Here is a 12,229-nt window from a genome sequence, read left to right on the forward strand (position 1 = left end):
TATAATTTAGTTTGATATATTTTATATATTATAATTTTGAATGGTAAATATATTTAAACATATCTTTTATTTTTTGAATAGTTGAAAATTATTTTAAGATAATATTTGTTTAATTGCTTTTAACTTGTGATAATAGATGCATCTTAGAGACACCATTGTTTGAATAAATTATCAGATAAAATATTATTTTATCAATGAAACCAGTCAATAAATTCTTAAGTGTATATTTTTAAATTTATCGTATTTACTATCTAAAATAATGATTTATCTAAATATCTTCTTAAAATATATTAATAATATTATTAAGTATTTAAATATTAAATCAAACTTTTAACATTTTTTTCATTTTTTTAAAAAAGCGATGTTAAACTAAAAAAACGCTAAGCAGAGAAAAAGGAGAACAAATTCTTTGAAATTTTTAAGAGATGGTGAAAGTCTTGTGATGAAACAGGTTTCTGTGTATAGAAAGTAAGAACTAAGTCGAGTTCAAGGTGAGTTTCTCACTACTTTCTTCTTCCTTTTACTTTAGATTCCGGAATATTTGATTTCTTTCATTTATGCTATTGAATATGAAGTCATGGAATATTGATCTGTTCAGATTTGTGTGTATGGTAGCTTTAAACGCTTTGCAATCCACCTTTATATTTAATTAAATATTTCCTTGTCTGGGTCTTGTTTTTTTCTATTTGTTTATTTTCTTCCTTACAAGTTTGGTTTTGTTTCTTCTTCTTTGGTGGGGTCTGTCATCTCATCCATACCTAACCTCATAATCTACAGTTTCCTCTTCTTTTTTTAATATATTATTAAAGAATGAGAATAAATGAAGAATATTTGCTTTTGGGCTGGTATTTAATCACTTCAATACAAGGTCAAAAGCCTTTGTTTTTCTTCTCCCCTTGAAACACAATTCTGCTGAATTGCTGGATTTGACTGTAGAAATTATCATCTTTGCTGCTTCCTCTTGATGTCTTTCTCATGCATCAGGTTCAGTGGAAAGCCTTGGAAGCTTTTCATCTTCATTGATTTCCTTTTTCACTTTTAGATCTTTGTTCAAATGATATCATCAGTAACTTATCTTAGAATTAATTATGTTATGATCCTATTGATGTGTTTGTTCTTCATAGTCCTGTTTGATGCCAGTTGTTCCTATCTTAACGAAACTAATTTGTAGATTTGTTTGATAATGCAATCTTTGGTTATGTTCCTCTTGGGGTTTATGCTTGCCCCAACAGATTGTTCTTTTCTGAGGGATATTTACCTGAAGATTGCCAATCTTATTCTATTACTATGTCTCCAGCATCGTAGATCATCTACCTGCTGTCCTGCTCTGTTATTTATGCATGAATGATGTTACCAAATCACGGGCAAAAATGTTCTATTTTTCCCTTTATTTCGCTCCTTGGCATTGTCGTTAAGATGTTTCTAGTCTCGGAATGCTGAAATTTCATTGTCGAGTACGATTTTTGTTTAGATCATCTTGATTTACCTTTCACCATCCTCACTTGTGATCTTCTGGGTTGAACTTCAATTAGTTAATGTTTAACTTGCACTCACAATTTGTTCTTCAGGATTCATTTTGCAATAAGACCACCCCGAAAGTCAAAACCATGTCTTTAGTAAGATCCGCAGAACCAGCTATTGTGGCATGTAGAAACACAAAGCTCTATTCAGTGCAGGGTAGTGGTGACAGTTCTGCCTTGTCCACTCAAATGTTTGGCTTTGAGAAGCAAAAGCCAGTGCATGATTCTTACAGCAGTGAGAGCTATGAAAAGTACTTCGATGACTCCCCTTCAGAAGAGCTTACGCATCCATCTAGTGCTGAGGTTTCAGGAAGTTCGTTTCGCCCGCAGGATGTCTCTTCTGAAGAGGTACTTCAGTTCTCTCCATAACTGCTCAAAAACCATTGAACACTTCTATTCTCTGATTTAGATTTCTTTCATCAGATTACTTGGAAGTCCAAAGTGCAAATATAATAGATTCCGATACAGATAAGATGAAATTGATGCTTCTAGAACTGGAGAGAGATCTGCTTGCTGATAATGATGTTGATGTAGAATATATGTTTGGCACTGATCTGAACATGGAAATAGATAGTGAATGGTCCAATCCTATCAGGACAGAATCGATTCATGAATCACCAAGGAGTCATCCTCGGATTCTAATCTCAGTTGCATCAGCGGCAATAAAGAGGTATCATATGTTACATCCAGAACTCCTAAGCAAATGCTTATCGAGTGCTGCTGTACTCTCAGAAGGCAACATTGAAGTAGCTTCAGCCATAATAAATGAACTTCGCCCGCTGGTGTTGATTCAAGGAGATCCTCCTCAGAGAATTGCAGCATACATGGTTGAAGGTCTTGCTGCTCGAGTGGCTGCACGGAAAATATCTTTATAAAGCTTTAAAATGCAAAGAGCTCCCTCCTTCTGATAGGCTTGCAGCCATGCAGATCCTCTTTGAGGTGTGCCCTTGTTTTAAATTCGGGTTTATGGCAGCAAATGGTGCAATTATAGAGGCATTTAAAGATGAAAAGAGAGTACATATAATAGATTTCGATATAAATCAAGGCTGCCAATATATTACACTGATCCAATCGATTGCTAAGTTGCCTGGTAAGCCACCTCACTTGAGGTTAACAGGGATTGATGATCCGGAGTCAGTTCAGCATCTTAATGGAGGTCTTGAAATTATCGGACTAAGACTTGAGAAGCTAGCTGAAGTACTTGGTGTGTCATTCGAGTTTCATGCTGTTGCCTCTAGGACTTCACTTGTTACTCCATCTATGTTGGATTGCCGGTCCGGAGAAGCACTTGTAGTGAACTTTGCATTTCAGCTCCACCACATGCCTGATGAGAGTGTTTCAACAATAAATCAGCGAGACCAGCTTCTTCGGATGGTTATGAGCTTAGATCCAAAACTTGTTACAGTCGTCGAGCAAGATGTGAACACAAATACATCTCCCTTTTTCCCAAGGTTTATTGAAGCTTATAGTTACTACTCCGCTGTCTTTGAGTCCCTGGACGCTACACTTCCAAGGGAGAGTCAAGACAGGATGAATGTTGAACGGCAGTGCTTGGCACGGGATATAGTCAACATAGTCGCATGTGAGGGAGAGGAAATAATAGAGAGGTACGAGGTTGCAGGAAAGTAGAGGGCAAGGATGATGATGGCTGGCTTCACTTCTTGTCCGATGAGTCCAAATGTGATGCTATCCGGAAGCTTATCGGGGAGTACTTGACAGGTACAAGCTAAAGGAGGATTTAGGTGCACTTCATTTTGGTTGGGAAGGCAAAAGCTTGATTGTAGCTTCAGCATGGAGGTAGGATTATCAGGTTAATGTTTCGATTTCGCCCGTACCTGGCTTCTTTATTCTGTTTTGTATGGCATTGTAACTATAAATTTGTGTAAGATCCAGATGCACTTCTTTTGTGCTGATGTAAAAATCTCAGGGACTGGTTTGGATTGCTGATTATCTAACATTTCTTGAATAATATGTTTCTATGTATTTCTTCTGAACCTTGTACATTTAGCAGGATGTTGCAAATAACACAAGCACTCAGGAAGTTTCAACACAGGTTACAAATTTTTCCCAGTATCCAAACAATAACAACTGCATTCTTCCTGGAAAAAAAATTCCAGTTTGACATTCTTCAACATCCATCCAACTATAAAATATTTGTTCTATTGGGTTCTCATGTTAGACATTTTCAAAGTTTATAACCCAATGAAAAGCCCACAGTTGAAGGCCTACGTTTTGCAATTTTTAATGGATGAGAAATTTGTGGTTAGCCAACATAGGAGACTTTTCCACTACCTTGTGATATATTTTTCTCTTTTTCTCAATGTAAAAACTCACTAAATGCTATCCACTTCAATTTCTTCTACTTTCCCTGCACCTCACATTCGTTAAGCCACAAATTTAACATTTATCATCCTTGAAAACTGTTTCCAATTGAGCTCAGTTTGCACCACAAGAGCTGCTGTGATACAAAGCTACCGCTTTCGTTTTTATCTGTGAGAAAATTCAATTGCAGGCATTTCGAGGGTTGAACAAACCCAATCTCTCATTGTCTCCGTCGTCTTCATCTTTTGCTCATTCATTCAATGGCAGATGCCAAAATCCAGGCTCATCTGCAAAGCTCGTGAAGCTGTTGATCAAGTTATGAGGCTATTCCTTTTAATTAAAACATTGCTTTTTTACTTAAAAAAAGTATTTCTTGATATTCAATCTCAAAGTGTGTTCTTTTGAATCCGAATGTAGTTAAAGTTAAAAGAATTTGATTAATATTCAGCATGCACTTTTGCAGTTGAAGCGGTAACAGAAACAAACTGGAGAGAGGTCGTGCTGGGGAGTGAAACTCCGGTTCTGGTGGAGTTTTGGGCACCATGGTGCGAACCCTGCCGCATGATTGAGCCAGTGATCGCTGACTTAGCAAAAGAATAAGCCGGAAAGATCGCTTGTTACAAGCTCAACACCGATGAAAGTCCCAACATTACAACGGAGTTCGGGATCAGGAGCATCCCCACCATGCTTTTTCAAGAATGGGGAGAAGAAAGCATCATCGGTGCGGTACCCTAGTCTACCTTGTCTGCTAGCATGACAATATATTGATAGCTGAAACAGATCAAAGTAAATGATAGCTCTGTCCATGCAATCCCACTTTTTATATATAATTCATTCAAAACGCCATTCTGTGAACATTTTCTTCGTTTACTTATGATGTGAATATTACTAATCAAATACCCCTTTCACATTTTCATTGTGACGATGATAAAAGGAAATGTTAAGATCCGAGCTCGAGTAGCTACATGTGTAATGTGTGCATTATCAATAGGCTGAAAAAGACTCTGAACAAATAATGTATATTCCATTACTTCTTTTTTTCTGAAATAAGTACAAAGTGGGAGGAAAGCCCTTAGAATTATCATAGTTTCGCACCGTGAATCTGATAGAACCACGGGCATTCTGCTGATTCTCATGCTGAGAAAACAGTAGTTATAATGGAATAACCATCAGCTTTGGGAGATCCTTTCACGAGGAAGGTTTCCAATTAAATTGCGAATGTTAAAACTATTAACTGCAGCTAAACTCACTAAGTAGCTGGTTCCCCAACTAATGGTAATCCATACCTTGATCCCGAGCCATAGGTGTCATCCCTACCCTTCCATTCACAAAATGGTTATCGCTCATTGCAGCTCTGATTCCATTGACCATAGCAGATTGCCCAAGCCCACCACCACCGTAATTATGGTCGACTATTCCATTCCCCACAAAACTGTTGTCACCATTGAGAACAGTAGAGTTACTTGTTGGTAACATTCCGTTTACACTTTTCAAATCATTGCCTTCAGCATCAACCCCAACAGTAGAACCCGTGGCAGTAAATTGGCTAGACAATATTTCATGAATAATTTTCTGAAAAGAGCTTTGGAATTCCCAAGGGTCAGTTTCACCACCAAGAGCAGTCTGTTGCATGGGTATATTCCCATGAGAATTCGCAGAACTCGTGTGACTAGAAGCTGGCAAGGAACCATGACGAGCTTGAGGAGAATAATTATTAGAAGAGGGTGTTGGTGACTGAAACGGAGAAGGATTGTGTGTGCCTGTTGTACCGTATTTGATGAATGAGGAGAAAGAATCTGAACAGGATGTCCAGCATAGGGACTGCTTGCATTGTTCATAGAATTCTGCTGCATCGAGTTCGTGGAATTCTGTTGTTGAAGCTGAACAATGGTGGCAGCAGATGGTGGTGCAGATGCTGCATTAAGAGAGTTATTTACATTATCCGCACCAGCAACCTGGAAGCCTGGTCAGAACTTCGATTACATTATCCGGTGTCTGCTACTGCTGTTGTAGTCGTTCCTCAGGCTGTTCAGCTTGACCATGAAGAATACCATATGAAGTCCTGGTTCTATGAGGGAACTTAGTCAAACTCTCTGCAGAAAAATAAAACAAATGATAACAGGCCCTCTCAGATGTTAAGCCTAACGTAAGCATAAATATCCCCAGGTATCAAGAGATTGGCCCCTCAAAGATCGATTCATGCTTTTTTGATTCTTATCTAGCATTCTGTATTAACTACTATCCTAGGATTCGCCATGACTTGAACATCTTTCTTCTTTAATTCCCTTTTAGATTCATGTTAGTGCAAAGTTATTAGCCTAACCATAGATTAATTCTACTGACGAGCTTTCAATTTCCTTCAAGTGCTTGTGACCTTAACCAAGCAAATATCATCTGCTTAAATACAGAACATTAAGTTGACAAGAAGGCCTACAAATATCCCATCCAATTCCAATATAAGATGATTGTATAACAATCACCATATGAATCTGTGCTAGTTGAATGGGAAAACCCAGTATTTTCCGTCTTCCCACTGTTTTTTCAACTTGAGAGTTCAGTCAGTAAAAACGATGCAATGAAAAGGCCACAAAAGGATCCCCCCCCCGGAAGGCTAAAGGCTTTAATAACCTACACGATAGATTGATTCAAATGTATTCTAGCTTATCTAGATAAGAAAAATGGTTTCTCAAGAAAATCTTAAGTGAAAATTGAAAGGATGGCTGGATTAGCACCTTCAAACATTTGAAATTATATATTTACAACAAAAAAATGCAGCTGCGAAGATAAAAAATTATAAATTTAGCAAACTTACCCATGGGCCCTGTCCTTGTTTTCTCTACTATAATCAATCAAGTCTTCCATACTATTAATCACTTCAGCTATCTGTTCAAAGAAAAAAAAAAGAAACGTTGCATTATGAGACTATAAATTTCAATAGCATGGTTCTTTAAGGAGATATAACTGTAAAACTCATCTTCACAACTTACTTTTCCAAGTCATACCATGATAACAAACGTTTCAGTCAATAATGTATATCACAATGACATAGTATTACACTTGGTCTTCATAAACGCAACTGCTAAAACACTTTGGTGATGCAAGTACATTCAACACCACAAGAACTTGGGAAGAATGTGGAAATACGTAATTTGTAGGAAAAAGTTCCCAAGTAACATGAAACGATATAAAAGACATCAATGATCAATCTGCCTTAGAAACGAAAGGAAATTTTGGGCAAAGGAAGAGCAATCTCAAAGTAAAGAGAGATAACACAATAAATCATCAAAGCTTTGTTAATGATAGGTATTAGCTGTGATTCAGCTTTCCTCAAAAGAACTAGAAGCATTTGCTGGCTCATCGATCAACAAAATTGTTTTACATTTTCTCCGGCCTTTATCCAACAGCCACTGGGAGAAAGACCCAATTACATGATTTCACAAACTTTCTTATCAACAAAATGTAGCAAAAAAAGTACAAATACAAATTTCAGTTTAGAAATTAGAACAGTAAGAAACAAAGAGCAATTAATAAAAAATATATATATTAACAAAGTAGACATTAGATCATTGTGAGAAAAATTCCAAATATATGAATCTTCCCAATATCCAAATTTATAGTAAGCAGAAGCAGGAAATCACCTGAAGACACCGTACATATCTCTTTGTATAAGCCAGATCATTTACCAATGGCACGTCCAAGGCTTTTGCCAATTGCCGAGCTCATGCTACAAACCTAAAGTTTATTAATAGTGAATTAAAAATCGATGCAAGCAGTAGATGTCACACATATAATTTTTATTATTTAAACAAAAAAAAAAAGATGAATCTACAGCAAGTCGATTCCATGCCCAAGTGTGTATGTGTTACCAAGATTCCTAGCCAGGATCTTTCCTACCAAGAACACTGCACATCTTTTTCATCTTTCTATTTTCTTACTCCAATTTTCCATCCTTCAATTTTTCTTTCACTTAACCAAGCAAAGCCAAAATTACAATCCTCAAACCTATGAAACAAGAAAAAACGATGTCGATTAAGGGCAAGTGTGAACACAGAGGAACTTTGGAGTTGCAGCTTTTCTTTTAAGTTGGACTGGTTTAGGGCCTTATTTAAGCTAAAATTGATATCAGACACATGTAATTCATATATATATGATCATTAAGAGAAGTTGGTTGCTTCTAGTCCATGATGTCTTTTCGTAATAGGGAACACTATTATTCTGAAATTTTAAGGTGCACTAGAAGTTGAAGATCTGAATTTAATAGCCTCATTTTAGGTTCTTGTGCTATTTTATTTCATTTTCAGTTCAGATAACTGTGCAAGAGTTTCAGCCATCACCTATAAGGAAAATCATCCTCTCACATCTAATTAAACCCTAAAACCATATCCATTTTTTTATGTCCTCAAGGAACAAACATTTACAAAGTTTTGTTGCCTACGATGTGTTTGCATCAGTAGCATGCATCAGTAGCATGCATCCCTTGCATACCATGAAAGATATATTTACGAGGAATGGTACCTAGTCAGAACTATAATATTCTCCATTATAAGAATCATCTATGACAGCTTCACAGCAGATCATCCAACTAAGAACACCAAAAGTATGTCCTCAAGGAAGAGCAAGTAGGAACAAAGAGGTTTCAATCTGTATAAATCTTCAAAGCTGCAAACCGGATGCCTACTTTCGACTATCAGAAATGAAGCGTATTAAGCATACCAAAACGAAACAGGGAAAAAATGTTTTACCAAATGTCAAGAGTTTCACACAAACATAACTGGCAACATCAATGTACGTGTTGTGACTGATACAGCACATATCCCTAGGTCATCAGTAAGCGGAACACATATGGCATGCACAGACTAGAAGATTAAAAAGGAAGAAAGGAGAGAGTTACCAAGCCAACCACCAAACAAAAACGAAAGAATAGTCCATTCAATCAGAAAAAGCACAATAATAAAGATCGTACAAGTTACAGTTATTCTGCAGCTCTGGAGCAGATAGATTTGTTGATGCATTGTGAGTTGCTGCTTGACACTTTTGAGCTGTAAACCCAAGCTGACTAACCTGCACAAGCCACATTACTACCATCAAACATGACCAATACCCCCAAACAAGTAGTAATAATACTCTCACAATCCAAACAAAACCAAAAAAAAAACAGGAAAGATTCTATTAAAGAGAAAAAGGATTTACACATAATTTTAGAGAGGATAAGAAAGAAGAAGAAAGATGAAAACCCAGCATCATCATTCATAGTTGAGCGTGGGAATCAAGCTTGTTTTAATTAGGTAAACAAACCTAATAAAGTAAGCTCAAATAGTTCAATTTTTATCCCAAATCAAGCTCAAGCTTTTAAAATGGAACTTGATTGACCTTGACCTGAGTTTAAGACATCATAACAGTCTTTAACCACCATAGAGTCATAGACTTGTAGTATCTTTGAGAGAACGAAAATGACGGAGTGCTATATGCTGTCATGAAAAGTTCCACTCGTACCGCTCTATTTGCTCGACAGGTTTTATACAATTCAGGCATACTATGCACACGTCAATAGCATATACGAGACGTTTTCAAGCTATAGAGAAAATATTTTATCACAACCTGAGGTATCAACAATTTTCTAGGGATGAGTTCTTCATGACGCCGAGCACAAAATTCCCAAGAGTGTATCTGGTAAAAAGAAAAAAAGAAAGAGCAATGAACTAAGTTAATAAGGCCTCAATTTTTCAAAGTCGGTAAAAAACCATTACTCATTTTGTAACCTTCAGATTTGGAGAGAAAACTATCCGAAGCTGACCATCACGAACAACACGAAGTTGCTCAAAAAGACTTTCTTGTATTGCTTTTGCATAGTCCAACACAATTTGGCCGGATGGATTCTGATACTCACGGGTCATATCAATGTATAGTAGTTCTTCCAAAGTACCACTCTCATATTTAATTTTGAAAAGCCTAGGGAGTACCTCGGAAGTCGCCTCTAAAAGCACAGTAGAAACATATTAGATATGTAAGAGTTATTATATATTAAACTGAAGAAGCAAATCCATGCCAGTTTAGGCCAAATTAATATGACAATCGAGTACGTTGACAACCCCAAAGAAAGATGGCAAACTAGTACATTGACTATAACCTTAAAGACAGATGATCAACAAAAAAGGGGAAAGGGGGGAGAGGATAACATACCAAAACCACGACCTGGCTTCCGATTGCATATTTCACACTGCCATACATCCTGTAATGTTTTTACAAGAGTTCAATTATCCTTGCATTCATACCTCACTATTAAAACCAGAAATAACAGGCAAAGATACTGATGACATCCACAGGCCAAAAAGACTGAATAGAAATTTCATTTTAAGCATACACTTAACAAACATTACTGAGGGGACATAGCAAACTAACAAAGATACAAAGTTCCAAAGATGATAGACCTCATTCAATTTTATAAGATGCCAATTGAAAGATGTTCAGACTTCAGACTTCAGTGTTGGAAGTTTCAGCAAGATTTTCTAGAAACAGACCTGAGGGAAAATACCAGTTGTTTGGCGGCCATTTCCATACATCGAAACACACCACTTCTTTTTGGCATTGGGAGCAAAGTACTCAGCAACAAATTTTCTCCAAAATTCAATATTGTTGTCCTACATGAAAAACTGGAATGTTACATACACAGAGCCATTGACTACATGTGGAATACAGATATTCACACCATGGAGATCTTACTTCTGGTCTATGCCGCTGCTGATACATGTAATGCATCAGACGCCAAGCACACATCCCAGGCTCATACACCGGTTTCACAAGAGATCTCAAAGGCAAAGTCTGCTGGAACTGTTGTGATAATTGAGTCCTTTGCTGAGGCAATGCTTTCAAAAGTTGTTGTAGGTGTATCTGCAAAAGTCTTTGTTGATGCAAAAGATTAATTTAGGCAGCAGCAGCTTGTGAGGGCTGTCGTGACATCTGCTGCAACTGCCGCTGCTGTTGTTGATGGAAAAACAATGATTGATCTGAATGCTGGGGTTCCATTTTATCTGTGCCATAGTTCTCATAGGTGGGATTTGTCGTGGTTCCACTTTCACTAGAGCAAGATTTCACCGTGATTGCAACTGCTGTTGCTGCTGGACATGCTGATCATTAGTCCCTTGTGGCTCCGATTTGATGGCCCCAACACCATCCAACCCTCCTCCAATAGATTGAAATGTTGCTGCTGACCTAGATGGCTGTTGTCGGAGGCAGAGAACTGTTGCATTGCTTGTTGACCATGTTGTGACTCAAGTTGTTGGGATTGCTGTTGATCTGGTAAAACATGGTTGCCAGAAAGGTTTCAAAATTGCTGGCCTTGAACTTGACCAGATGAACCGGTGATAGAAATGTTGATGGAAAAAACAATGATGAGGAAGAATTTAACCCCATTTCACTTACTACATTTGAAAGTGGATCGGACTCAGTGCCGGAGTCAATTCCTACATGCTAGCTACTTCCAGGACGCTGAGGGTTTGAACCCCCATTTCCGAAAGACTGATCAAGAAGGGAAGATGACCCATTCCCAAGCATATTTATATTATTAAACAGAGTGCAAGGTGACACTAATGAAGGGAATCCAGTTTGAGAAGGAAGACCACCCCCTTGAGCTCCTAGCATCCCTGAATTTAACCACAAAAGATAAGGCGGAACAGACTGCATGCCACCCATAGGAGTAGAAGGCCTAGACGGTACCATGTTTCATGAATCGTTCTATAACAAAGACTCACTAAAACGCCACAACTATCCAAAACGACATGAATCAAATGAATAACTACGGTTAGAAAATGCAGCTGTAGAGCACAAGGCGATCATCGGTTTATCCTGACCAGGATGCAAGGTGCGTCATATCACTTCTTGTGCTCAAAAAAGGTAGAGTAAGTTCTGTGCCTAAGCATAAAGCTTTCGGTTCAACAATGTAAGAGGCCAAGATCAAAGAATACAGAAAACCATGAAGGAGTTTGATTCTGAGCATTTCAAAGTCGCACTCATCCATAAGCAAAACTAGAATGAGTTTCGCATGCATTCCTATATACAAAACAAGAATTTTCAGATCGGGAACAAGCTGTGGAAACTGGTATGGTCGGGTTTGGCACCACCAAAGGTAGAAGCGTTTTTGTGGAGACTTTTCCAAGGTCGAATTCCGGTTTGGGCTGAATTAATGAAGCGTGGAGTTGGCAATTTATCTTCGGATTGCTGAGTTCTGTGCAACAAGGAAGTGGAAACCATTAACCACCTGTTCTGCCATTGTGAAGTCTCTTGGAAAATATGGCAGAATTGGTGTGGCCTTTAGAACATTCAAGTCATCGTTCCCTTGTCGGTGGAGCTCTCTGGCAGGTTGCTTTCCTTGGTCGATTTGGGTAGGTATG

General features: G+C 37.8%; 2 pseudogenes; one reads left to right on the top strand and one right to left on the bottom strand.

Annotated features, from left to right (window-relative positions):
* Positions 1-526: 526 nt before the first annotated feature.
* On the top strand, positions 527-3,514 carry LOC120180465 (annotated as a pseudogene).
* A 1,558-nt stretch (positions 3,515-5,072) lies between these two features.
* Positions 5,073-11,558, bottom strand: LOC120180441 (annotated as a pseudogene).
* Between the last annotated feature and the right edge of the window lie 671 nt (positions 11,559-12,229).

Source organism: Hibiscus syriacus, unplaced genomic scaffold (assembly GCF_006381635.1).
Source record: "Hibiscus syriacus cultivar Baekdansim isolate YM2019G1 unplaced genomic scaffold, ASM638163v2 tig00112496_pilon, whole genome shotgun sequence".
NCBI classification, from domain to species: domain Eukaryota; kingdom Viridiplantae; phylum Streptophyta; class Magnoliopsida; order Malvales; family Malvaceae; genus Hibiscus; species Hibiscus syriacus.